Genomic DNA, 27,374 nt, shown 5'->3' on the forward strand with positions numbered 1-27,374 from the left:
TTGGCTAGCTGAGGAAGCTAAGTCTGCTTGCTTGCAGCTCCCATTCAAGAACAGATACTCTGCTCCTTGTCACCCCAGTATTCCTCTTCTGCACCTGTGGCAACCTGAGTCAATCTTTTCTGACCCTAAGTCACCAGAATTGGATGCAATTTACCAAGCAAGGTTCCTCAGCTCTACTGTGTAAAGCCTTATTAACACTTCCCTCTCTCTACTAACAATACCATGCTTTGTGCATCATGGACTCAAGTGAGTCTTTTCCATAGCCATTCTGCTGGCAGCTCACAGTCATTTTCTCATGGAGGAACTCACTCTCATAGTAAGGTCAGAGCAGCAGACCCAAGGCTACCAGCATCACCACCCTCCTTCTTTCACTATTCTGTTTTAGGCACAGGGTATTGCTTCTAGCCTTTTTAACCTTGAATGAATCCTTGCTTTGGCAATTGTTATTTGCTGCTTCTCCCAATATCTCTAAGTAAAAATCATCATTGGGTTCATCCAGCATGTCAGCCTCAGGAATTTTCCCCATTCCTTTAAGTTTGCTGTTCTGCAATCCCAAGTCTTAGCCAAATATCTGCATTTGTCCCTCTTGCAGTTTAACTTCAGCTGGATTAGTTTGTGATCACTCAGTTCATGATCAGTTTCAACACTCTGGCCTTCTACAAGGTCCTTGCTGCTTATTAATACCAGTCCTAAAATAGCATTTTCTCTCATGGACTGTTTGCCTGAGAAATCGAGTTTCTACAACACTCCAGAACATTTAAGCCCTACCAGTTCCCAGTGGTACCTCCCAGTCTGTAGCTGAGAAATTAGTTTCCCATAATCACATGCCATTTGCTCTTCTATGCCTTCCAAATAGTTTGTGGAGATAAGTATCCCTGTCCAAGTTTGTGAGGGATTATCACTCTTCTCTCAGTGGATTTTTTAAATTCTTTCCTCTCAGGTGATTTTCCAATGTAATGCACTATTATTTTACTTCAAAGAATTTACTAAAATACAGAGCTACTCCATGGTCTTTACTATAATTTCTGCTGTTTTAAGTAGCTACCCCTCCAACAATTATATTCTAAATAATACTGCCAAGCAGAAGTGTTCAGCATATCACAGCAGCCTTGAGACAGCACTTTAAGCCCCAGAGAAAACATTGGTTATAACACAGAATTCCAAACCAATTAAAGACTAAACACTGGTGACATATCTTGCTGTAATAATTGTATTAGAAATCTCTAAAATTTTGGAGCCACAATATGGAAAAAGAAAAAAAAACACCAAAGCAATTGAAATGCTAGGTATTTCATCAAATCATCACTTTATCCCTTCGTCAACAGGCATTTCTTTTAATGGGGAAAGACTTCTGACATCTTTAAATGGTATAAGATTTTGTTTTCTCTCTTTGGAGAAGAATACATCAGCATAGCTGCTAGAGCTACAGGCACTGGAATCCTATTATGTTTTCTCCATTTTTTCTTTTTTTTAGGGCAAAACGAGAGGACATATATACAACAGCAAAAAGAGTGGCAAAGGAGGAAATTGCAGGTTTGTCTCTGATAGAAACTTATTTGCAGCCCTGCTTCTGGAGTAATCCTGGCTTGGTGCACAATCCTTTCTGCTGGTCCTGAGCCCAGCAGTCTTGAACAAGTGATGGGAACATGTAAGACATCCGTCTGAGACTGTCTTTCTGATGGCAGGTTCACGGCATCGTTTCAAAAGCCGCAGTTGTCTTGACAGCTAAGCCAGCCTTTGACTGGGGACAGCAGCAAAGGCGGGAGAGAGGGGGAAAGAGAGAAAGCAGAGAAGTGGGATGAGGAGAAAAACAGCGCACAGGAGGGAATTAGCAGTGCTCCCAGGCTTCGTGATTTAGCGGCTGGTGAGTACAGTGCCGGAGATGTTGAGGTTTGCGGGGCAGCGTAGCGTGGGCGGCGCGGAGAGCCGGGGAAGATGAAGAGCGAGGCAGGTCAGGATGGATTTCGGGACGCGCGGAGATGCTGCAAGCGGCAACTATGACGCAAAGCTTGTCCGTTCAGGATCACGCATCCAACTGTTCCTCCCTAGTGATCCCTCGATAAACAACGTCCAAAAAGGACGGTGACCTCATCCCACTGAAATTAGCCAAACACCACACATTTCTCCGTGTTCAGCTCTGCACATTCCTTGGAGCTGCGGCTCTCCCGCCTGCCAGCCCCATCGCTGCACCCAGGGCTCCGAAGGCCCCTGTGGGGCAACTCCTCCAGCCTACCACGGACCAAGGGTCCGGCTGAGCCCCCATCCCCAGCTCCGGCCGGGCATTCCCGGCTCCGGCCGAGCCCCCGCGCCGCTTCTGCGCCAGAGCCGCCTCTCCCCCTCCCTCCCTCCCTCCCTGCCCGCAGCCCGGTGAGGCGGCGGGAACACGACGAGCCACGACAGCCAACGATGCCCCGCGTGAAAGCGTGACCGCCGGTACTGGCAGAACACATGCCCCGGTCGGGACACGCTGCGGAGCTAGCGGAGCACGACGCAGGCATTTATTTCACCTGGCTGCCGGGAGCGACAGGTTCTATGGGCTGCCAGCGCCGCCCCTTTCCCCGGCCGCCTGCGGAGGGGACGCGGTTCCTTCTCGCAGCCCCGGGGCGCCGGGCAGGGAACAGCCCGCACCCCCTGCCCGCCGCCGGGACGCGGGGCTGGCACCCACGGGCGGCGCTGCCGGGGCGCCCCGACCGGCCCGTCCCGGGGGCCAGCGGCTCTGGCTCGCTGCTCTCTCCTGATCTCTTCCAGACCCTTCTCCCGCTCCCAACTGCTGTTTTCGCTCCCTCCCATTCCTCCCAGTGGCATTTTCTTTGATAAACGCTGTTGTGTTCGAGGCGCCTCTTTGAGCGGGGCTGCTGCACCTCCCCCGGGACAGGCAGGGGAAGCGAGCGGCTCTACCGGAGCCCCGCGTCCCGGCTCCATCCCCCGCGCCCTTCCTTCCCCCAGTGCCCAGCAGCAGTGCCCGCCCTCCGGCCGAGCCCCCACGGCTCCGCGCCGGCCCGGAGCGGGACGCGCCGTCCCCCGCAGCCCAGCCCGCGCCTCCTCCCCCGGGCGCGGGGCCCCTGTGCCCGAGTCGTGCCCGCGGGAGGGGGTGACAGCAGCATCAGGTGCAGCCGGGGCCAGCGGCCAGGGCAAGCCCGGCCCCCGGCTGCCGCCTGCGCGCTGAGCGGCTGTGCCGGGCCCGCCCTCGGTAATTGGGAGGAGCCGGGAGAGCAGCGGGCTTCGCCGGGGATTTCCAGCCCGAGCGGGCGGGAGAGGAAGTGCGGGGCGGGGGGAGACGGCGCACAGCGGTCGGGACTTTCCGCCGGGCTGGCGGTCGCCTTCGCCCGGCTCCAGCTGCCGCCCGCCGCCCCGCTCCCCGCACACGCTCGCAGGTAGGGCGGCCGCGGGGCTCGGCTCGGCTGGGCGGCGGAGAAGGAGAAGGAGGAGGGAGGGCGGGAGCTTCGCTGCCGCCGTGGCGGCGGCTCCCGCGCGGGGCTCCGGCACCGGCCGCGCTCGCCTGCCCGCGCTCGGGCACTCCGGGCCGGGGGACGGGGCCGGGCGGGCGGCGGGAGCCGGGGGCGCTCCGGCGGGGGCACTGAGCGCTGACCGGGGCATCTGCTGCCAGGCAGGGGCCGAGCGCGCTGCACCCGCAGCCCGTGCCGGGACCTCGGCGGCGGCCGGTGCCCGGGGATAGATCAGCCTGCGGCGGAGCGGCGCGGACTCTCCTGCCCGGACGCACTCGCACTCCAGGGCTTTGCAGGTACCCCTTTTCTCTTACTTATTCCTGCGTCCCCCTTCCCTCCCCTGCTCCTGTCGCTCTCTGCCCCGCTCCCCGCGGTGTGTGTGCCTGTGCGGGGAGCGGAGGGAGGCGAGGCCGGAGCGGAGCTGGGAGCCGCGGCGGCGCTTGCGGCGTTTGATGTGTCGTTTGAATGCAGAAGGCTCGCTCGCTCCTGGCTCCCTCCATATGCAGTGCTGGGGGCGGGCCGACGGCCTTTAAAGGGGCATTGCCGGCAGCGCCGCGCCTGGCGCGGAGCGCGGTCCCGGCTGCGCGTCCCCCCGGCTGCCGCTGCGGCGGAGCCCCCGCCGCTCCCCGGCCATGGGGCTGCGCCCGGAGCCGCCGGAGCTGCCCCTCGTCGGCACACGGGGAGTTGCATTTTCGCAAAGTCCGCCTGCCTGCACCGGCGCTGCGCTATCCCCGGCTGCCTGCCGTGAGCGGAAAGAAAAGTGTTTTGTTTTCACGCCATTCATTTCGTGCGCTGATTCGCGACGCCGCGTTTTAGCGCGTTGAATGAATCTCCGTGTTGTAGGTCCGAAAAAAATCATGAATGTTTAAAAGTTTATACTGAGTCATTCCTCTGCAGATTAACCTATGACTGACTCATAATCTGAGAACTGCAGTGGCTTGTAAGATAGGAAGGTAAGGCATTTATGTATTGATTTATTTGTGTCTTTTTGAGTGCCTGAGATCTGAATTACCGGTAGAAAAACAGGAGCAGTTGTATTAATGTTAAGAGGCATAATCTCATGTTCTGCCGATCAGAGCTTGTATGTGACGTGACAGACTGTATGTGCTCTTCCGCGTGGATCTTTACCACGCATTAAGGGCATCTTTCATCTTTTGCTGTTTCTGTAGTAGTAAAATGTGGGAAGTTCCAGTGATACAATTTGAAATATGCTGTCTCTGGGTCTGTGACTGCTCTAGCTTGCGAGATCTGAGCCTTATATACTTTATATTGTAATTTACATGTTTTCTATTTCTTGAGTAGAATGGTGTGTTTTTCCTTGCAGATTTGTCCCATAGGATGCACGTAGCATTATTGAGCACTAATCTGGACTTGCATTCATAGACTGGAAAGGAGTTTAATGCATGATGCGAAGGTGTACTAGCAGTCTCTATCTTAGACAAATGAAATAGTGTAATTTGAAGTAGGTAATAGTAAAAATCTGTGTTTAAAATGGTTATTGACTTGCCTAGAAGCCTGGATTAAAAGGCTGCACTGATGGTTATTCAGACCTGGAGAGACCATACCATATACTGCATGTTGTCCTTTTAAAAGAGCCATTGGCTCATACTACATATGGATTGAGATTTAAATACTATCTGTGGTGATTAGGGAGAGGGCTATTCATTTAAGGTGAGAAATACTTGGGTATTTGGACCGAATCCGTTTTTTATGGCTGCACTGGGAAACCCCTTGTCATAGAGCTTGGTAACGGAAACACTGATGTATCATGAGCTTGGGCATTGCAGGCAGGCAGCACTTGGGGGTTTTAAAAGTTGGGTTGTTCCAGCACGAGAATGGTAGGTGTTTTACTGAAATATGACTTGGTGAGTTGCTTCTAATAATAGCTGGAGCTAGAGTATAGAATTATAAAGTGCATTCAGTATCAGTGCAAATTAATTCTAATCCAAAGGGGGTGCTAAATGACTCAGTCTTTAGGCTTTCCTGAACTCCTCCTGTAATTAAGTTTGATGATACCAGTTTTGAGAAACCATTCTTGCATGGGTTCAGAGAATTTGAGTATCGTGTAAGCATATTTACTGTTGATGCATCAGCATCAGTGACCAAAGATTGTTTATGAAGTCTTACTAGTCCATGTTAACACGGTTTGTCTTTTAAATGATCTTGGGATCGTGTTGTATTTTAGGTCTTTATATTGTTCTTGTCCATAGTGAATGCTTCAGGAGAGAAGAGAAATGGCTTCTTGGTACTGGAGTCCAGCTTTTCTATAGTAGATATGGCAATGCTGAAAATACAAAAAGCCAAAAGCCTTGATTTTTGATTGGTAAGCAGCTGGTCATAGTTCTTCTTCAGATGAAAAGGCACTTTAAAAATAAGAATGACTTAAATCTACTCTAATACCCTAAACTGGCCTTGTGTGAATAGATATTGTAAAAATACAACATTCTGATCTCTTATCTCTTCGATGATGTAGTTACTGGATTTTATTAGAATTTCTTTATAATGATAGTGTTTCTTAGTTGAAGGTGCTGCATCTTATGATGTGCGAAGATTGCTCATTAGACGTTGGTTTCTGGTATCTGTATACTGGTGCACAGTTCCTTTAAAGAACTACCAAGGCTTGAGTTTGTGTGTGTTTGTTTGTTTGTTTGTTTTAAGCTGTGGAGACTTTCTGAATAGAATGCTTATATTTGAAACCTCCTTGAATTTTTGGTGTTTGGCTCACGAATGCCTGAAGTGGTGTGAGAAACTGGAGATTTAAAAATGAAATGTGGGGAAAAGAAGCCAAGGGAAGGAGAGTTGTGTGGTTTTGTGCAGCAGAATAAAGGTGTGATTACAGCACAAGAGGGAGTGCTGTACTTGCACCAGGTTTTATCTTAAACTTTTTAACCTGTGTTGGTGAAATGCTGCTGTAGAAACTACAGTAGTAAAGGACTGGCAGAGAGAATATAACTGGTTTCCCAGCACTGCCTGCTGGAATGCCATGTCCCCATAAATGGATAATTTAAGGTGAGTATATTTAGTTTTGACAAATCACAAACGTTTCAATTTTTTTCGGTCTTTTTTCTTATGGTGGGAGGAGGGACTAGAGAACTGGGAGAAAAAGGGAGTCACCTTATAGGTGCCCACAATGTAGGAACATGCGTTCTCTCTCTCTTTTTGTAATGGGGAAGAAGAGAAAATGAAATAAATGCAAAACAGCTCTCAGAATATCTAAAGGAAGTAAGGAAAGTATCCACTGGAAACATCTTAGAACTTAAGGAGAAAATGAAGCAAAAGGTGATTTGGTATTGAGAATTCCATATGTGTGTGAGAGAGGGAGAGGTATTTACATAGTCTTTGGGGGGGTGATTGTTTTCTTCATGTAGATCTTCTCTTCTAGAGCCCTCACGGAAAAATATCGTTGCCACTGTGACTTCAAATTGCTCCTGACTGTTGGCTTTGTAACTGGGTTAACAGGGCGAGTGGCTCTAAAATTATATACAGCAACTGTAGGTCACTAATCCTCTCCACCCCCCAAAAAATGTTAAGCCTTTGATTTCCATGCTGTTGTTCTTCCCTGCTGGTTTGCTCTGCATGTATAAAATGTGCTTTCAGTAGAATTTCAAGTTCTGCTGTTCATCCAGTCAAGGCAGCCTGGGAAGCAAAGTCTCAACATGTTTGTGTGTGCAGGAGTTCAGTATTGTGTGTGTGTGATGGATTCCATCCCCTGCTCACTCCTTCTACTGAAATTTGGGGTGTTGTGTCCTTGGACATCAACATTTGAATTTTTGCTGGTTGCAGGCATTAGAACCTCAGTGGGCATAGCAGGAATGCCTTAAGTTGGAATATTTCATAGTTCTGGTATTATTTTGTATAGTTTCATAAAATGTTGATTTGAAAAATAGTTTTCTTTGATGTGTAGAGGAAACATTCTGTAGATTATTTGCCACGATTGCTACTAATTCTGTAGTAATTTAAATGCTCTGAAGTGAATCTTTTCATGCACAAATAGTTAACGCTTTTCAAAAAATATTTGTGAAAGAAGTAATGAATCTTCCATTTTACCTGTTTTAGTGATGACTGTATGGTAGCTCATAATTAGAAAAATTTAACATTTGGAGTAATACTGGACTTTTGTCTCATGTTTTGGTTTCTGCATTAATGTAGTAAACATATTTTTGTAGATAAGGTATGTACATGGAAGACAAGCTCAAAATGCCATGAGTCTTTACAGCTTTCTTAAGTGTCTAGGAAAACAAGTAATTTGGATTTCATCTGTCTTGAAAAGTGTGTTGTAGATGCTAGTGTAAGATAAGTGCCTTCCTGGCTGCCACTTTGTTCCTGCAAGCTTTGACATCTGTCAGGAAAGAGAAGATGATCCCTGCAGGTGCCAGTGTCAAACCAGGAGACCTGGAGGCTGGGCTTGGGCTTTCTGGCATTCCTGCAGATGTCTGTCCTGAGCCTTCCAGTCAGGGCCAAACCAGCAAGGGGCTTTGATGTTGAAGTGCTGAGTGATGTGACATCATGTCCTAGTCCCAGGGGCAGAAGGGGGATTCCAGTCCAAGTTTCCTACTTCCCTGGGGAGCATTCTCATCATCAAACCACAGGCCAGTTGAGAGTGGTGTCACTTCCTTCTCTTGAAGCTTTTTGCCCTGCCAGGAAAAATCAAAACTCAGTGTGCCTAAGAAACAGAGTGAGGGGAAGCATGATGTCTCAGTCAAGTGGCTAGGACTTTTGTTAGGATTAGCAGGATGAGTAAAGACTTAGAGTCTGCTGATGCTTCATCCACTATTTTGTTTATTGTTTTCTCATGCATTTGAACTTGCTGCTCTTCCTGAGGTTATCAACCTTGTCAGGATGTTTTCTTAAGTGTGGAATATGTGCTGGGAAAGAAAAGAGAAACCTGGGTGTTGTGCAGGTTTAGGTGGTAGTTATTTTCAGAGCTGGGGTTCTCAAAATAACTTTGCTGCAGCTAGTGGCTTGTTTTGTGTTTAGCTTCTTGCTCCATACACAGACCATTTTCCCAGTCTGTAATAACATGGGAATAGCGGTACTTTCCTATGATCTGAGGACATAAAAATGATGAGGTGCTGAGACCCAGCAGGGCAGTGCAAGCGTCATCTGTTGATAAAGTGAGTGAATTGCAAGTGCTGAGTGGAGGCATCCAGCCCTGGCTCTCTGCAGAGCTGTGCCATCCTGCACCGTCAGCATCGTGGCACAGGAAACAGCTCTTGCTGTGCTCTTCCATTGATGCCCACAGCAAACATGCAGTGCTCTCTGAGCCTGAGTGTACAGGACAGAATTTATTCAGTGGTAGTTGTTCCCATGTTTGTACTTGTTTCTGGCTTTCTCCTTTGAATGTTCTAGAAAAATAGCATTTTTTAACTTACTTTATGGAGCCGGCTTGCATGGTACTTGTGCCACTTTGTAACAGCAAAGCTCAGCTCATAAACCAAATTTTAACAATGTGAATGGATTTTGTTTTGTAACCTCATCTCTGTATGTGCGAGAGAGAGATAATTAGAGCAATTATTAGAGGTTTTTATAATGAAGATCTTGTGTGCTGCACCAGATTGACTGTGCCCACTCTGTGTCTTTACACAGAGAGGAACCTTGTGAGAGTGGGTTGTTTGGTGTGTTGAGGCTTGTAAATTAATGACTCGCAGATGTAAGTCTTGATTTTTGCACAGGAAGTATAACTTCATAATTTTCATTTAACTTGTTCTTGTTTCAGTCTCCTTCAAACCATCCCAAGTGACTCCTCTTCCTGCATTTAAGCTCTTCAGTTTCCAATGGATTGCTCTTGTCCATGCTGTGCTTCTCTTCCATCATGTTTTTCCAAACTGTATAAATGCTCCTAATTTCTCCAGCTGGTCCTTCTGATTCTTGGAAGTGACTTATTTTGACCTGCTTTCAATCAGATTTCTCGCAATTTTGGAGTTGCTAGTGGATGACTTTTATTCCAAGGTGGTTTCGTCCTTGCACTTGAGTAAAGTAACTGCAGTCTCCCCTTTACTTCCATTTATGTAAATTTTTTTTTTTAAATACCTGTTTCCAGGATTGTTCCTATTTTCACACTCTGGCAAGTAATTTCTGTCTGCAGAATCCACTTTTCTTTGACCTCTCTGTAGCCACCTGATTCTGTGATTCCCTCTCTGCCCCACCTCCCACTCCAGATGAATTAACATACTCTTCCAGGTCACCAAAGATACACTGCAGTGTACCCCGCTGTTGTCTGGAGTACCTGTGCCTGTGGTTCTGCACTTGCTCTTATTCCATCCTTTGCACTGCCTTCTGTTCATCTCAAGGATGTTGTGCTTGGGAATGTTTCTATCATTCCAGCTGTTGTGGTTGAACTTGGTTAGGATACCAGTTCTTTGTTCAGTAGATAAAGGTAAAAGTCCTTGTGGTTGTAAAATGCCATGTTCTCAAAATGTTACTATTTGGTAGTTTGAGTAGGAGGAGGTTGGATACCTAAATAAATGAAGACTGCTGAGTTGCATGTGTGCCTCTGTAGCAGTTTTGGACTCCTTTGATGCAGTAGTATTTTCATTGCATTCTCCAATTTAGTATTTTGGTGGGGAGCAGGGAATAAAGGATTTGTGCTAACTTCATTTGAAATTAATGGCATGCAGTGTCCCTTGAAGTCAGTAGTATCCTGTTCTCTGTCAGGAGCTGAATCATGTTTCTATCTACAGAACCTGAGCATGCTATAGTTCAGATTAGCAAATACATCTCACTACTCACCCATGGTGTCAATATGTGATGGAAATGCCAATGAATCCTCTGCTGTAGTTCAGCTAGTAGATATTGCTGTTGTGTTGCTCATACTGTTTGGCAGGTGGTTTCTGTAGCAGTTTGGTTTTGAACATGGACAGAAGAATTCTCTTGTAATGTCTAGGAAGATAAAACAAGTTTATTATTATTTGAGTATTGAATTTCATCAGATATTTTTCACTAGTTGGCACCATAAATTTCCCCTATTCCTCTTTCCTTCTTGCAAATTCCTGAGAACTGCACTTTCATTTTGAAAAGGTTTATTTAGACATGCAACTTTCAGTATTTTAGCCAGTAACATCTTGAGGGAGTTTTGGGGGATTTACTCTTTTGGTAGTTTGTGTGGTTTGGTTGATGTTTGGTATTCTTTTGTTGTTGTTGTGTCGGGGGTTTTTTTGTTTGATTGGTTTTGTGTGCTTTTGTTTGCTTTCTAAAGACAGATTTAGGACAAGCAAATAAATATCTACCCACTGCATTCTGTGTATTTTGCAGAGGAGGCACTCTCAAAATAAATGAGGAAGAAGCTTGGAATTATCCTGTTTGTGTAAATAAAGCTTTTAGTACATGTAGCCAAAGTATGATGCTGTAATTTTGCAGAATTAATGACTAAGATTTTGGTGGTGTTTTTGTTTGTTTTTTTGGGTTTTTTTTTAATATGAACTCTCAGTATATTAGTTGACTCTTTTGAGATGAGCTTGGGCAGACAGACTTTGAAAGTCCTCTGTGCCATACATAAAAAGGCATTTATTCCAGAACAAGTGTCCATGTGCTGAGTTAATTGGAAAAGTTCAATGCAGTTGAACCCTTACTTACAGTGTTGTGATTTATATAATGAACATGGAGGACAAAATGCAGTGAAGAAAAACCGACTTCTTATGTGTCCAGTTATGCATAAGTTCTGTCATGTCTGTTGGCAAGAGATAAATGATGGATGTTTACAGCAGGCATCATGCTGCACACTTTATTGATGCTTACAGTAAATTGCTGCACATCTCCCATAGGGTGTTTTGTAGCAGGATTGCAGCCTGAAGATGTCTGGGAACGCATAACTTCATAACATTATCTTAGGTCAGTGTTCTGTACACTTCAGAGGTAGTGACATTTCTGTTTTCCTTTCTGAGGGCAAGTTGGAACATGCCTAAGGTAGCTGGAACTGCTGCACAGTTATTGTTGTTTGGGGGTTTTTTGTAAGTTTCTAACTAAAATCTTCCTAAAATCTTATTTCCTGGTTAAACTAAGGTCTTGTGTACTTAAAAAATTTCTTTATGAGTGTAATGTGGATGTGTGCAGAAAAAAGGACCATGTTTGTCTATGGAGAAATGGTTTGGCTTCTCTTGTAGCTAATCAGATTTTATAGGGTAATAATTAGGCCATATGCTAAAGTACCAGTTGTTAACACCTCCAAACTCAAATATTTGTCATGTTAAAGAAGGGGGAAAACTGGTGAGCTCTCCATTAGGTGGTGCTGCTGGGATTGAAATATTTATATACTCAATAGAAGCTGGCTTCTGCCTAGAACTATTTCCATGTCTGTATTTTTCTTTTTAAGGTCTTCTCTTTGTTAAAATACACTTTTCAAAGGCAGGAATACTTGCTAAGGTGTGGGTTTTTTTCAGTTTGAAGTGATTAGATAAAATACTAAAAAGACAGGCTGTCATCATGGGAAGGAAGTATGGAAGGAATCAATCATATGCTTTTTGTGTGGGTGATTTAGATTTTAGCAGCTGCCTCTGTTGTAGCTCTCATCTGTGCAAGTGTTGACTCCATTATGTTCATACCCTGCTGCCATGTAGATGAGGGTACTGTAACATTAAAGAACTGCAGTCTCAAGAAATATTTGATTTTAAAATCCCAAAATTAATTAGACTATTACAGCAAAAACGCTCTTGTGAATCTTTTGAGTTCCTATGATCTCCTTTACTCTGTCTACTAGCATTTCATTTTAAAGAGCTGTGTTGTAACTTAAACACATCATGATGGTGTTTCTTTGCTTAAGCCCTGACTGACTACTGGCTTTAGAAGAACCTAAGGGAACAAAGATGCTGCCTGCACACAGAGGCACTGAGTACCATCTTAAATGCTGTAGGTTGTCCCCTGTGGTGTGAAGTTGATGCTCAAAAATTGAGATATGGCTAAACTCTTTATCTGCCAGTTCTACACAGGACTTGGCATCTGGAATTGTACTGAGCCTCTGTGATTAGACCCTTGACTCTCTCTGCAGTAGTTAGAGCTGAGATACAAACTAAATTAAAAGTGAATTTGTTCAGTACTCCTTGCTGGTAGGATTGCTTCAAAGATAGCAGAATGAGGTTGCTGAGGTCTCTGAATTCTCCCACACCACAGGGCTGTAAGTAGAAAAAACCTCCAAACTTAGTTTTTAGAAATGGTGATGGCCAAGAGCAATCAAGTTAGTCACATTGGGTTCTCTTTTCATTACAGGTAGAAGTATTTTTAGTGTGATTTACAGAATCAAGGTAACTATAACCAGCTAGCAAAAAAAGTTCAGTAGCATTAAAAAGCACTGAGCAAGAAATGCAAGAGACGCATTTTTTCATGAGAAACTGAGACTAATCCTAATTTCTTTCTTTTGAAGAAGATGTAGCATAGCAGAAATCCACTTCTTAGAATTAGAAAGTTTAAATAATTTCAGATCTAGCAGCTGGAAGCCTAGCTTAACAGTCTTGACCTGAGTTTAACAGCTGTTGAAGTGGTGTGAGAGAGCCAGTGGGTGTTACATGCTCTCTTTCTGTTTTCAAAGGGAAATAGAGAAGTTTGCAAAAATCTTGGTTGGCTTTCTAACCTTGCCCAGGATTAAAATGTGTGATTGTCAGATGCTGTTAGTTCCTCAAAATATAACAATAACTAACTAATATAACAGGTTCAAGTAATAGGCAGGGGGATGATTCTTCTTAATAATTTATTTTGGAATAACTTGGTATGATAAGTGGAAAATGGACAAATTGTTGTGTGAGAGAACTTGGCCATTAGTGTTTTATCAGTTTGCTAATAATAACTTAGAGCTGGCTAATGATGACCCTTAAAGGGGCAATTAGAAGATAGCAGCTGTGATATCCAGCCATACGACGTCGTATCAAATGTGAACTTGTCATTCCCTGGTTATGTGATTGGCTTGGGGAGTGAGGCCAAAGCTGGAGGTGGAAACCAATCAGGAAGGAAGAAATTTGTGCTTGGTCACCTTGAATAGAATGCCTTGATTCTGACATTGTCCAGGATGGTGTATGGAGAGAAGGCTAATAGTATTCTGCACTGTCTTAGCAGATACATAAAAATTAACAAAACCCAGCCTTGCTTCCTCCATCCTGCCTTGAGTTTGAAGTGGTTAGGAGACTGACTCTGTTTACAGGCTAAGATTTGGAATTTAACAGGATTTGTCACTGCATTTTGCTGTGCTTAGACTCCAGATTGAGGAATAATTGTTGCTCCTACAGCCAAAATGGCATCCAGCAGCATATCTTATGTCATGTTGATCAGAAAGGATGTGGTCAGGACAGAGAAGAAGTGACAACATATTGTAATGTATTGAGGTTGTGTCTTGTTTATTTTTAGGTGAAGAAGATAGTGAGGGGAGACCTAGGGGGAGTGATAAGAGCAGGGTTGTGATACACCCACCAAAAATGAGTGGGATGGTATATTTCTGCTTTAAAAAAAAAGTAAATAAATTATCAAACACGAGATTTTGCATAAATGAAGGATTTTATTTGCACAGCTATCTTTTGAGAAATGACTACATGTCCCATGCACCTGGGCAAGAATTTATTGATGTGCAGGAAAGCTCTTGATAATAAATATGGATGGCTGTCCCGAGTTATTAAATGAAATGCTAGAGCCTGATGTTAAGACTAGATGAAATGTGTCAGGTTTGATGCTGTTACTGACACCAAAATGAAATCATGTATCTTCATCACTTAGATTCGGCCCAGAACTGCAGAGTACTGGAACACACTTCCTGCCTTTAAACCTAGTTTAAATCACTGCTGAACATGAGTTCTATGTTATATGGTATTGTGAAATGAACTGTAAAACCATGATTTTGTCATGACTTTAGGTTTGGGTTTGGTTTTGTCTTCTTTTGTTTTTTGGGTTTTTTTTCAGTACTGCAAGCATAGTAAATTTCAAGGAAGAGGTGGGAAGGCCAAATAAAGATGTACCAATATCTTAATGTTGTAGTCAGTTACCAGGGCTCAAGCAGCAGAGCCTATTGCCAAGTGTTACATACATTAAGTAAGATAGAAACAAGAGCATTTAGTGAGTGTTTTAATAACATTTCTGTATGGCCTTATTCCCTGTTGGAGCTCCCTGAGCCCATATGATGCATTCCTTTAACTGATGTCTCTGTTCTTCTGGTCTCTACTAATTTTCCTGTAAATAGAAATATTTTTAAGAAAGCTCTAATGTATGGATACAAGTGACTTTTGAGGTGGTGTTTCCCTACAGCTACCTTACTTATCCAGATGTTCACTGCAGGAGTAAAGAAGCTAGTGTACAATGGCTGTAAATTAATACAGAAGAGTTCAGCTTCCATTGTTCAAAGATGATGTAGGCTATTAATCTGTTTTCACTAACTAAGGTAAGCGGTGACTTGGGGTCATTCTTCCTGCAGATACCCACTGTGGTCAATCAGCCCTCTTTGACAGTACCACAGCTTTGCTGTGACTGTGGCAGAACTAGTCAGACAATCCAAACTGACTTTGGAAGAGCAGGCAGTGTGAGAATTGAAATGAGGTTGGTGAATTTTCAGCATTATGTTAACTGATAGAACTGATCTGCTGCCGATACCAAATGAGGGAGAAATGCCTGGGGGAAATAGATGTTGGAGTGTTGACATGTTAAACCAGTGACCACTGCCTGCAGTCTGCCCAGATGTAATTGTTTCTGGTGGCTGCCTAAACACAGAAGGCGTCAGGGATGTCTCCAGTGTGTACTCAGACTTGGAGGTAGTTGGACTGGAGGTGTGATGTGTGAGGGGCCAATGTGCCATACAGGGCACTTAGTCTGCAGGCAGAGCACTGTAGAAAGACACAAATCTCCATTACAGAATTAAGAGTCTTTCAGGTGTGGATTGGTGTTCTGCCTGCTTTCATCATCTCCTTTTTCTCATTTGCCAGAGGCCTAGAGCAGGGGCTGTTCTGTAAGCTGGAACACAGCTGCTGCAAGAATTTGTTTTTCTAATTCATCCTTTTTCTCTGCTCTAGGTTTTTTATATAGTATTTTATTTTGTTTGGAGTTTTTTTCCTAATTTGCACTGGGAGTTTTTTGTTTCAGATTACTGTTCTGAGATTCTTCCCTGTACCATGTGGAGATACAGCATTAGCAAAGAATTACTGAAGCTTCTCTGCCATTATGTTCCTCTCTGAATCGAGGCAATGGGTTTTATGGTGCTACCTTAGCTTATAAGAGTAGCTCCAAGGGTTCTGAACTCAACAGGGCCATCTTGCAGAGTAGCAGATTAAGCTTGCTCCAGCATGATTTCCAGATGTTTAGCATTGTAGGAAGAGCTGTGCTTGCCTTGAGATTTGAGTGGAAGACCTGAGGCAGACCCACAAAGCCAGTATTTTTCTGGCTGTAGTTTTTTAGTAAGGCCAATCAGGAGTGCAGCCTGCCAGTTCATGGGGGATGAGGGCTTACATCCACGTGTGGATAAAGATGGTGAAGTCCATAGCACTGTCAAGACTGGCCAGAAGAGCCTGGTTGCAGGTGAGGAGCAGTGTTCACTGCCCCAGGAAACAGCTGGGCTGCTGTTTGCTCTGTGTGTGAGCTGATGGACACATGGGGAACTGTGCTGAGGACCCAAGAGAATGCTTTGGTAATTATCACATATTGCTTTTTACGTAAGCAGTGCAGCAGCATTGCTGGTCTTGGTCTGTATGTTGCAGGCATAGAATTTAGGCCTTCAGATAAATGGGTGCATCAGCAGATGACAGAAAGGAGCATGCTTTCTGTTTTCTGTTCTGAATGTGCTTTTTTGTCTTTCTCCATAATTACAGGTTGGGTCTGTTGGGCAGTGGAGGCAGCCCCCATCACTAGGTTTCAATTTAAAAAGAAGCATATAGTTACTTGAGTCAGAAGACCTTTCTCATTCATTCTTCTGTTACCATCAACTGGCTTTTGCTGGCAAATCCATAGGTAAATTGTTTATGAGAAGAAAAATGAGATGGGATGTCTTGATGTACTGAGATGAGAATGTTTCAGTAGAACACAATACATTAGAAAGGATTTGCATCACCAAAAGCAGATAAAAAAATAAGAAACATAGAAACAGTTGTTCATATATTGCGTTGTGGAGTGCCAGCACTGAGGATTGGCTGAATATGAACTTGATTTTCTGAATTTGAGCTTCTGATCATGTGTCCCCCTGAATGCTTTGTGGCCTGCTAGGAAAGTTGTTTTGCACTGTCATGATAATAGAATCGTACTACTACAGTACTAAAACAAATGTGATCTCTGTGCTTTTGAAATTTAACACATAGGCTTTAGTTTTTGAGTAGCTTTGTAATTTAGTCTCTTTTAGCACTCTAATCCTGATACTTGTGCATGTATGATCCATGACATTAATTAAAAAATATTTAGTCAATTTCCAGCTTCCAAAAAGTTGTGTGATGAAAATGCTTACTATTAAGTATCATTCAAAATATTTGAAAAGCAGCAACTAAAATATAATTAGCATTTTTTAAATTGGTGATTTTTAGCAGATTAAGAGGAATAATGTAACCTGTGCAATGTTTTGAATTTACTTTTCAGTTTTTAAAGATAATCCTTGAACTGTTATCAGCCCTCTGAAGACTGAGGAAGGATTCCTTCATTTAAGACACTTTAGTTTGAGTAAACTGGATTTTATTTTGTAGTGGTGTTGCAGCATGTTTTCCTTGTTAAAAGAAGGAAGGAACTCCTTTCAGTTCTTTATTGACTGATGATTCTTGGCTCTCTTATTAGCTTTTACAAGTAAAGTGAAAATGGAAGAACTAAGATGGTATCATGCTTTCTTGTAAATACCTCTGACTGGCTCACTAATTTTCTACAAGAGTGGATAGAACTGGTTCCTTAAACTACTTCAGTTCTTAGTGTCACAGCTCAGAAATGGCAACAACGTGCTAACCAAGATTTTACACTGGCTAACCTGTTTTAATGCCATTTGGTGGTAGTCTAAAAGCTACCTCTGTTTCCAGTGTTCACATTTCCATCCTTTAATATCAGAGTGTTAAGTCTTTCCTGTGCTGAGAAGGTTGAAGAGCAGTAGAGCTGTGTTGAGAAATGGAGTGTCATCTCAGATAGTTTCTTTTCTTGGTTTTGGTTTAGGTTAACAGAAGTATCTTTACATCTGCAGTTTCTGGAAATTTAAGAACATTGTGAACCTCTGGCCAATAAAAATTTTCCCATTATGTAAAACATTCTTGTAGATATTGACTCACTGATGCCTTCCTCCATGAAGTAAACAGACTTTTGCAATGAATTTTCTAGTGAAGTAGTAGGTTTTGGTGCAGCTTTTTGATTTGCTGTAGTTTGTTATGGTTTAGTGCAGCCTTTACCTACTATTTTTCTTTTTTTGCCTTCAGGCTTGTGAGAATTGTTTCTGTCTATTAATAGGAGATGCTTGAAACCGACTTGACTTGTTTGTTTCCCAGCAGGAAAGCCTAAGTGCTTAGGCTTTAACTGAATCAAGACCAGCTCTCAGCAGTGGGAAACAATATATTAATCTATCGGAGCACAGACTGCAGGCTTGTGTGTCACTGGGGTTTGTGGTGGGAGTTTTTTTCATGTAAACAGGTAGGTAGGAACGATTCTTCTGCTGTGTATGTTTTTAATATGTGTGTTGAGAAACCTCATGACAGTTGTGTGAGTTGGGGTTTTTTTTGGTGGGATTTTTGGGCTGCTTTTTTGGGTTTTTTTTTAGTGTTAGCATCATTGCATGACACCGTAAAGTACCTCATTCTCCTTTGCGTTTTCACATCTTTAAGTTGATGATATTTATTTAACAAACCATCTTCAATGCCTCGGTTTGGTTTGGTTATGAATGAAGGTGATACCTCAAAAGTCAGAATAAGTTTCATTCTCATTTCTGTAAATAAACCCTCTTGTAGCATTGTTCTGTCTTGTTGTGTGCCCTGCACACAATCAGAATGGACTTTTTGGCAAGTTCTGCATTCTGCCTGATGGAATTAAGTTGCATGATAGTTTATGGACACTGGGTTTTTTTGTTTCATCAGTTGTACTTGCAAGGAAGGTAAGCAAATTATTATCTCCATTTCACAAAAAAATCTTCCCCTCAGATGTTTGATTTCAAATAGATTAAAAATATGATTAGAACTCATAGGAACCAGCTTCCTCAGTCAGCCACAGCCTAATTTGGAAAACTGCATTTAACCTTACTTGCAAGAAGAGAAAATGTCCTGAATCCTTTAGAACAGTACCTTAAATATGTCTGGGGTTGTGCTTTCCTTCCTTGTTCCACTCTACTTTTTCTGGAGTTTAAAAACAAATTATGCTTCTAAAAAAAAAAAGTTAGTCCTGTTTGCCTTCAGTTTAAAAGCTTTAAATTAGGAATGGATAAAAGAAGTGAAACGTGCTCCTTTCAACCTCTTGAAGTGAACATAGGAAATTCTTCAGTCCTTCAGGTGAGTGCTGGGGGTTGTGGCTTTGCAGAGGAGCAGCAGGTGATGCTCTGGGACTACTCTGGGGCTTTATCCTCAGAACAGGTATGGCTTTATAAGGCTGGAAGGTAGAGAGGCTCTTTCAAAGTTCTCTGTAGAAAGGGATAAAAATAAAGCTTTTTGCTACACTATTGCTAGATCTTATGTTAAGCACTGTGACTAAGAACTTCTTGTTGGTAATAAATTATGTGAATTAATGATGGTGTTTAAATACAGAAGTTCATGTTCTTGTCACAATAAGTTCTTTTTGTAGGTTCACATAACAGTATAACAAGTCCTTTTTAGGTTGTGATCTAGAAGTAGCATCTGAAGGATGCAGGAAAAGGAAGTAGTCTGCTGGAATAGTTGAACACTCTTTTGGCCTTTTCTCTTTCTCTTTTACTCTCCCACACAGGACCATGAACAGTTTATGAAGCAGACTTGCTATCTTTCTGTAAAATTTTTTTTCCCCTTGGCCACATCTTCTAAGTTGGTGCTAGGTGTTTGGTGGTGTTTTCCTAGGAAGTCTTGTCTGCCTCTGTGCTGGTATGTGAATGCCTGCCAGAAAGCAACTAGGCTACACATGGTTGTCTTGAAGTAATTTTCACTGTCCTGAAGAAGAACAGGTTAGGAAGTGTTAAGGTGCTAGTCTTAGACTAACTGCAGAAAACAAAAAAATTATTAAAGATCTTATTTTGTGTTTATGTTTGGTTTTTACGGGAAGGGATGTTTTTAGTCCTTCTTCTTCCCAACTTTATCAAGATAAAATTGTTTTTGTGTTCCTTATTTCTAGTTATTTTTTCACTTTTGACAGTTCCCAGCTTAAGACTGGAGCCCTATTATACAAGGTAATACATATGAAGAGATGGGAACTTGGTAGGTGCCCAGGTAAGATCAGAGAAGGGGGATCTGTTCCTCAACAAAGGAGAATAGAAATATACAAAAGTGCATTAAGTCACACAGAAAGTCTCTAATAGCTTTTCTGATTTTGTTCTTCTGTTTCAAAGCTAACAGGCCTCTCTTTCACCTTTTCACATTTGTGATTATGATTTTAAAATGTTGTGTGGTCTGCAAACCAAGGAAAGGATTTGAAGCTGAAGATGACCTTTAGTGGTAAATTCTTTTCAGTAGGTAAAAATTGGATATAAAACCAACTAAAAGTTTGTTTGGGAGCCTAAACTGGGTATATATTATCCACTACAGGAATGTCAATGTAAACTAAGCCATATTAGAAGAAGAATTGTAACATCACTGTTTCAGTGCATGGGAACTCAGGAGCCCCTGCGAAGAGTAAGCCAAGGACCTTGTGCACAGCTTTGAGAAGTTAATCTCCCATCTGTTGGTGGGGGAGTGGGTAGTAGTTGTTTTCATTCTATCTTAGTCTATACCTATGTTGCTCATTTTATTGGCCTTTAAGGGAAAGGAAAACCTTCAAACCTGCCCCTAAAACCAGCCAGCCTTAGCACTGCTTGGAGCCAAACCCCCAAAGGATGCATCTCCCTCCAAACTCTCCCATTTCCTTTGTGCTCATGCCCATATAACACGCTCTGATTGCTGCTACTGCCCATCTCCTGGGGGCTGCACAGGAGGTGGGGAGGTGCCAGAGGGCTGTGGAGGTTTCTGAGCTTTCCATGTCATTGCCAGCAGGTGCTCAGCCCTGCCTAATGTTCCAGTGAGGCTGAACCAGAGGAGTCTGGGCAGGATGCTCCCCCAAGGAGGACCTGGATCTCCAGGAATAATAGGTTGCTGATGGTAGGCAGCTGGGATGAGCTAAAAGATCTGGCCTTGAGCCTGGCTCTGCAGGATGCAGAAGGAAGGAGGGGTGGAAAGCAGTGATGAGCCTATTGTTTCAAGTGAGCCAACAACTGGCTGATTGACACAAGGCTCCTTGTTGCTCCCTTTTCTCTTAAACACAGCTGTGGAGAGTGGAGGGGGATGGAGGTAACTCAAATTAGAGATGAGATTTCCAGTGTCCAGAGAGGCAGTGGGCATAAATTAAGAATAAAAAAAGATAAAATTCCATCTGAATGCAAGAAAAGCTTTTGGCTGGGGGTGTGCTCAAGCACTGCAACGGGCTGCCCAGTGTGGTGGTAGAGTCACTCTCTGCAAATCCTCAAAACCCAGTGGGTGCCTGTGCTGGGCAGCTCTGCCTGACCCTGCCTGGGCAGAGGGGGCTGGCCTGGATGGTCTCCAGATGTCCCTTCCAACCCCACTGCTTCTGTGAGAGCTTCTTTAATATTTGGATTCATTCTTTTGCTGCTGTTGTGGAACACTTGGGGAATAATTACAAATGCCCCTGCTGGGCACTTGTCTCACAAAAACTGCTGTTGTGTAATCACGGCAGTTTTAATTGTATGGGGAAAGCATCCAAGTGCTAAGTAGTTAATTGACTAAACTCCCCAATTTAACAACCAAAGCAAAAAAAATCCACCAGTGTCTCCCCCTTCCCTGAACTGAGAAAACACCGAAGCATCCTAAACCTTACAAGACATTTTGGTTTGAATCCTTTAAAATATTACGGTTATGAGAATTAAAGGTAGCTTTATTATAACAAAATTGTTTATTTTCCCCTCATTCACTCCAGTTTTTTCCACAAAGTGCTATCGTCAAATTATCCTGTGAAAAATGAAATAAAAAGCAGGCAGCAACATGAGGAGGAGCAGCAGAGAAAATGCTAAGTGATCCCACCAAATTCTGCAGTTTTTGCCTTCCAGCCCACGACTGGGAAGTCATGAGATGATCTGAAAGAACTTTGCTGTAGCTGTGTTTCTTTGCTGGACTCCTTCAGCCCTCCCCCGATTGCATTTTGCACAGCCCTCAGAAAGACTGCAGTGCAGTAGTTGGCAAGGAGGGAATTACTAGGAGGGAAAATCAAGCTGTGGTGGCTCCTCTTGCAGTGTGGTGTTGCTGAGATCTGCATTTGGGAGGAGGTAATGAATGGCTGCCTTTGGGTTTCCAATTCAGAAGTCTGGAAGCTTGCAAAAAGGAGGATGTGGATAAGTTTCCATTAAACATCCCTAGAGCGTGCATGGCATGCTGGACAGTCACTAAGCTTATTGATGCAGTGGTTTGGGTTTTCTTCTTGATACAAAACACCTGCAGTTTCTGCCTAATACTTTGTTTTTAATCCTCTGTGCTCAGACAGTGGAGAATAAGGTAAGATACTTTTTGTTGACTAACATATAAAGGATAATGGAAGTAATTTCTATATGTTGTAGCATGCAACAATAACTGTGCTTGTTGGAAAGTATAAGTTTTGATTCCCTTTTGATTCCCTTTTTTATTGCTTGTAATTCATTGAAATTCTTTGTAATAATTTCCCTGAATTATCTAGTGTATTCAAGTCGAGAAACAGTTATGTGTACTTCATTAGTATTAAAAGATTCTTTTTTAGTCAGTTTTCACTTTGGTTTTCCAATATAATATGGAATTATTTTCAAGATCAATTATTTTCGATTGTTCTGAGAATGTTCCTTTTTAATGTTAATCTTAGGAGCTAAATCCCCAGTCTTACCAATATCTTTGGATTTTTTTTTATGCCAGATTTTTAAGGGTGTAGCACTGTCATAATGCTGCTGTTCAGCTGTGGAGTGCACTTGTTTAGTAAGAATGAAACTTTGGAGGCGCCTTAATTCTCTGGGGTTTGGAAGGGGTTGGTTGGTGTCTTGGGAGGGAACGGAGAAGCTGAAAGTGCAAAACTCCCTGCACGAAATTTGGGTTTATACCTAAGAATACAAAGGAGCAGTGGCCCAGGGCCATTGATATGATGGGTGTCTGAAGTCAATATCGGAGCTAAGAGTTTTAGAACTTCAGTTTTTTGCTGAGTTAATATGTAAATGTTTAGTACAGAAATTTGTGCTACTTTCAATGCACCTGTAGGTATAATGGGCTGACTTGTAATTTATATACTGTTTTGGTGGGGAAAGCTTACAGTTGCAGATCTCCTTTTTCTTTGAGTAAGCATTTATTCTTGGAGTTTTCTGTAAATCTCAGTGCTGGGCTCTTTTTCCAGTTACTGTGTTTCTAGAATGAGCCAGATTGAGCTTTCATTGGCCTGTGTGTGTTTTGCCAGAATCTGTAACCACTCATTAGCACGTTTCTTACTATGATTGTGGTCCAGAGTAGCATTGCTGCTACTTTGTTAGCAGCAGTAGCCTTTCCTTTCCACTTCCTGAGGACCAAAGGTGAATTGTAGCACATGACCAAGATGAAAAAAAACTCAGAAAGCCACAAAACCCCAGTTTTATAGCCGTGGAACTTTGTGGCATTCCTCCTTTGTGGCTATCTTGGTCTCGTGGTACAAAGTCCCGCATTTCAGCTGTGGCAAGGGGAGCGGAATCCCGGCATGTGTGGGGTCAGGTAAGCATTTCTGTGACACTGTGACCTTCCATAGCCAGCTGTGTGACTGCTGAGGCCGAGCTGTGTGACTGTGAGGCCCGTCGGTGTGACTGTGGCTGCTGAGGCCCATCGTGTCCCCAGCTGTGTGCAGGATGGCAGCGGGGAGCGCTCTGCCCGGCCGGGCCCTCGCTGCCGGCCTGCCCCTGCCCCGGCCCGCCCGCCAACGTCGCTGCCCCGGCACCGCGGAGTGACCGCCCGGCTTGGCCTCGGCGCCCTCCTGGACTCAGGGCTAGGTGGGTGCAAAGTGCACTGACAACAGTCAAACTGCTGAAATTCCTGTGAAATTTTGTGCCTTGGCTCTGTATTGTACATGGCCAGGTGAGGTTGCTGCTGTGCGCTCACAAAATTTGGCCTTGACGCGTAAGGGTGAGAGAGGATGTGGCGCTTCAGACTTGTGTGGTGGTGGCCTGGGCATTGTGGTAGCATTTGTTGAACTTTGTGCATTCCTAAACATGGGAGTATAGATATTGATGAAGATTTCTATTAATTATGCTCTTGGACCATTTTCTTCTTTTTCTCTATGCTTGTAAAAATCCCAGGATCAAACAAACTTCCCCAAACTAAGTTGCTTACTTGTAATGACCTCTTGGAATATTGTTGTGGCGTGTTCCACTCTGCAGAACACTTAACTTTCCCAGAATTGAGTTGGTGTTTTCAAATGGAATTTATCAGACTTTCCAAGAAAATGGCACTGCTTTGAAGGTTTTCTACAGTCTGTAATGACCCATAGTGTATCTGGGTGGAGAAGTTTTTGTGTGTGCGTGAAAGCAAGAAATTATAGCTGTGATTTTAACTGTGCATGCCCTCCTTTAATGCTATTTTGTTGAGTCATTTGTGAGCAATACTGGAGGAGAAGAAAACAATAGTTTAAAAATCATGTTGATATGCTTTGTGTATTGTTCTTTGTTATTTATCTTTGTTACATTTAGACTATTTTTAAAGTTCATCATTAAGTATTAGTTTGATGGTCTAATGAAACTAAAGAAGTAACTTGATGGATTCTGAGAAGCCTGTTACAGTGTTTTTGAATGAAGGTAATGTAACTCAAACTCTTTCTTTCTTCAGGGCAAAGAAAGAAACCAGGCAGACTGTAGCAAAGCTCCCTTTATTGGCAGGAGTAAAGAGAGCCCTATCAGAGCATTGAGAAAGCCTATTCTCCTTTCTTCTCAAGCCGCGGATCAAATGAGATTCAGATAAAACGAAGGAAATGTAAGCAATCAAAGAGTCTTCCAAATTTGGGGGAGGTGTGGGAAGAGGAGAAGTACACAGATCTGATCCAGAAGGCTGCTGCATGGACTTTGGAAATCAAGAGCTTTTATTTAAGCTAACAACTCAGTTTTTAATATTATAGTTTCTTCAGTTGTCTGTGAAAGAGAATTGTTACATGAGAAGGAACATATAATTTCCAGACTGGTACAGAGTTTACCTGTTAGCAGGTAATTAGGGAAGAGGTTAGAAAAAGCAGTAAGAACAGAGGCTGGACAAGAACTCTAAAGGTTTTCAACCTTTATGCCATTCTGGCAGCATCTGTGGTACCAAAGAGGTATTTAAATGGGAAAGGGTTCTGTAACCTGTTCTTAAGGTGAACCTTTTCTAAAGAAAATACATACATTTATTGGAATTGTGTTACTGTGAGTTTGGACACTCACCTTTAAACTTCTAATGCTTGTAACTTGGCTTGTGTGTTACCTGAAATTGTATTCACATGTATGGCTTGTTCTTTGGTGGCACTGCCACTGCTTTCTGTGGCTCTGATATGGTAAAACCTTTCCTTTTGTTTCTTTGGCCACTGGGAAAATTCTCACATTTGTCAAACATGAAAAATTGACAGCATTAGATAAACTCTGAAGGAGATTTGTTTGGAATTACAATTTGATATACTTTCTCTCAAAGGCTTCTTTTGCCTTGTGTTTGAGTGCATGGCTGAACTGGGCTGTACTCAATCCAAACTTCATAAGCTTGCTAAGTACTGGTTAGGAGACAAATTGCTGCTACATTTATTAAGGATATAATGATTTTTATTTTTTTTCTCCTAAAGCATGAATATTTGGGTAGAAGAGAACATTTTACCTAAGCAGTCTTTCTATTGCCATGAAGTAGGTGCTTGGAAATCTGCTTCCCTTTGGTTTTAATTCTAGTCATGCACATAATATTTCCTCCTCTACTTCAAAAATGTAATAGTCTTTGTGAGAATGAGCATTTATTTTGATGACCTTGGTCTGAATTTTCATGTGCAATCCTTTCAGCAATTCATCATTGCACTGCTGATAGGATGAAAAATAGGTTTTTACAATATATTCTCCTGGCATCTGTGTTGTTGATTTTTTTGTAGTCCATTAAAGTAAACCTTGAATGTGGTGGTGGAGAGCTTGATTGAAATTCCTGGTCAAAACTGAGCAGATGGGAGAAAAAAGGGGCTATATAAAGGGAAGTGTATAAATACAAAAAGTTTGTACTAAGAGAGATGATCTCTTATGTGACTGTTATGTTCATCTTAGGCCACTTTTAAAATAAAGTCCTCTGGAGATGGTTTTAAAAAACTGGGTGATGACATATCATTAAAGATGTAAAATTTTCTTGTGGGAAGTGAGAGGATAACTTAGGATTGTCCTCTCTCAGCTGAACTTAAGACGCTATGAATTTGCTTTAATTACAGCTGTTGCCAGCCCTCTGTGTTGTGTTAGTGCACTGATGAAGCCCCCTTTTTCACTGAGACACAGAGGCTGTTTGGATTGATAACAAAACCCATCCTTGTTCCAAAGTGGAGCAGCCTTCACTGTAACTAATCTCAGCTATCAGCAGCACAGCTGTCAGTGAATAAGTATAATTCTGGTGCAGTCCATACCCTGGAGAATAAATTAGCAAAGTAGTAAGACCATATAAAGATAAAAATGCAGTGTGAGTTTACATATACCTAGTTTAATGATTTTCTTTTGTTCCCCCTAAATAACTGTCTTGGAAAATGGAAAATTGTTTTTAAAAGCCCCAAGACAAAGAAAACCCACTTTTTGACACTATGATGCTTGTCTAACCTGTAGAACTCACTGTTCTGATATAACACTAAGAATTTGCTACTCTTGTCCTCAAAATAATTGCTTGTCAATTTAGCAGATGTGTAGAGGAAATGGGAATCATGCTTAACAGAATCTTAGGAGTTACCTCCCCCCCCCCTTTTTTTTTTCCCTCTTGCCTATCCACTAGTGCATTGTAGATATTATATAATGATGGAAAACAGTTCCAGGAATTGGTTTGAGCCTGGCTTGATGAATCAACATTACAATATTTTTAATGTATTTTGTGACTTTATGCCATATTGCAGGAAGTGCATTTATATGTATTCTGAATTGGATTAAGTTGGGCACTCTTTTGGGATCTTCTAAAGGCAGCCATAAAAACTTCCAAAACAGTGTTGAAGAAAGAAAGGATTCTTCTCAGAAGCATTTATAATGTTAAGATGGTAGTTCTCCTTATATAGAGAGATGTAGATTTGTCTTTAATATTACACCTAGTGTTTTCAGGTCCTGCAATTGCTTCCTAAGATAACAAAGCATTGGTGTACAGTTTAGTTGGAAAGTATCATGTTAAGAAAAAGAATCTCTTATTACTCTTAAGAAGCGTGGGCAAGTTACTTATTTTTATCCAGACTTCTAGAAGGGTTTAGAGTGGTGACAAATCTTGCAAGAAGAGTCCAAAAATAATACTTCCTCCTGATGTAGAACACTTCAGGCCAGAGATGCTATAAAAGGTAAGCAATGTTTTGCTTAGTATACAGTTTAGGGAGAGAAACAAAGTGATGAAGTCTTAAAATCATGTAGGAATTCTGTAGAATTGGTGGGGGAAAAAATCCACATTGCTGAAATATTGGAAGCTTCATTGCCTAGATACAAGTTATCTGCAGGAAGTGGGAATCAGCACTCTTTCCTCTGAAGTGTCATTAGCAGTGCAAGATCCTGTAAGCTCTAATCTTGGGATGTAAACCCCTTACTCTATCAGTGAGTGTCCTCTGCATACTTTTAAATCTGGCATTTGCTCCATTTGTAAATTATTCTTTCCATTCTGCATATCTAAACTGTGCCTGTGTGAATCTTTATAACAAGCAGATAATTTTTTATGAGCATAAATTTTC

At 42.6% G+C, this 27,374-nt stretch overlaps 1 protein-coding gene across 4 annotated transcripts in view; it reads left to right on the forward strand.

Moving 5' to 3' along the window:
• The first annotated feature begins 3,257 nt into the window (after positions 1-3,257).
• Positions 3,258-27,374, forward strand: part of TRAF3 (TNF receptor associated factor 3) — a 70,218-nt gene continuing 46,101 nt past the window's right edge. Inside the window, exons 1-6 of one of the 4 annotated variants that reach the window (XM_059473685.1) lie at positions 3,258-3,374; positions 3,608-3,742; positions 4,344-4,399; positions 17,849-17,987; positions 23,244-23,481; positions 24,314-24,457. The gene's annotated coding sequence lies outside the window, so the exon portion shown is untranslated. Of the gene's footprint in view, positions 3,375-3,607; positions 3,743-4,343; positions 4,400-17,848; positions 17,988-23,137; positions 23,482-24,313; positions 24,458-27,374 lie in introns of those variants that run through there. The other 3 variants (XM_059473686.1, XM_059473688.1, XM_059473689.1) reach the window with 3 other exon arrangements.

The sequence above is a fragment of the Ammospiza nelsoni genome, chromosome 6 (assembly GCF_027579445.1).
Source record: "Ammospiza nelsoni isolate bAmmNel1 chromosome 6, bAmmNel1.pri, whole genome shotgun sequence".
In the NCBI taxonomy this organism is placed as follows: Eukaryota; Metazoa; Chordata; class Aves; order Passeriformes; family Passerellidae; genus Ammospiza; species Ammospiza nelsoni.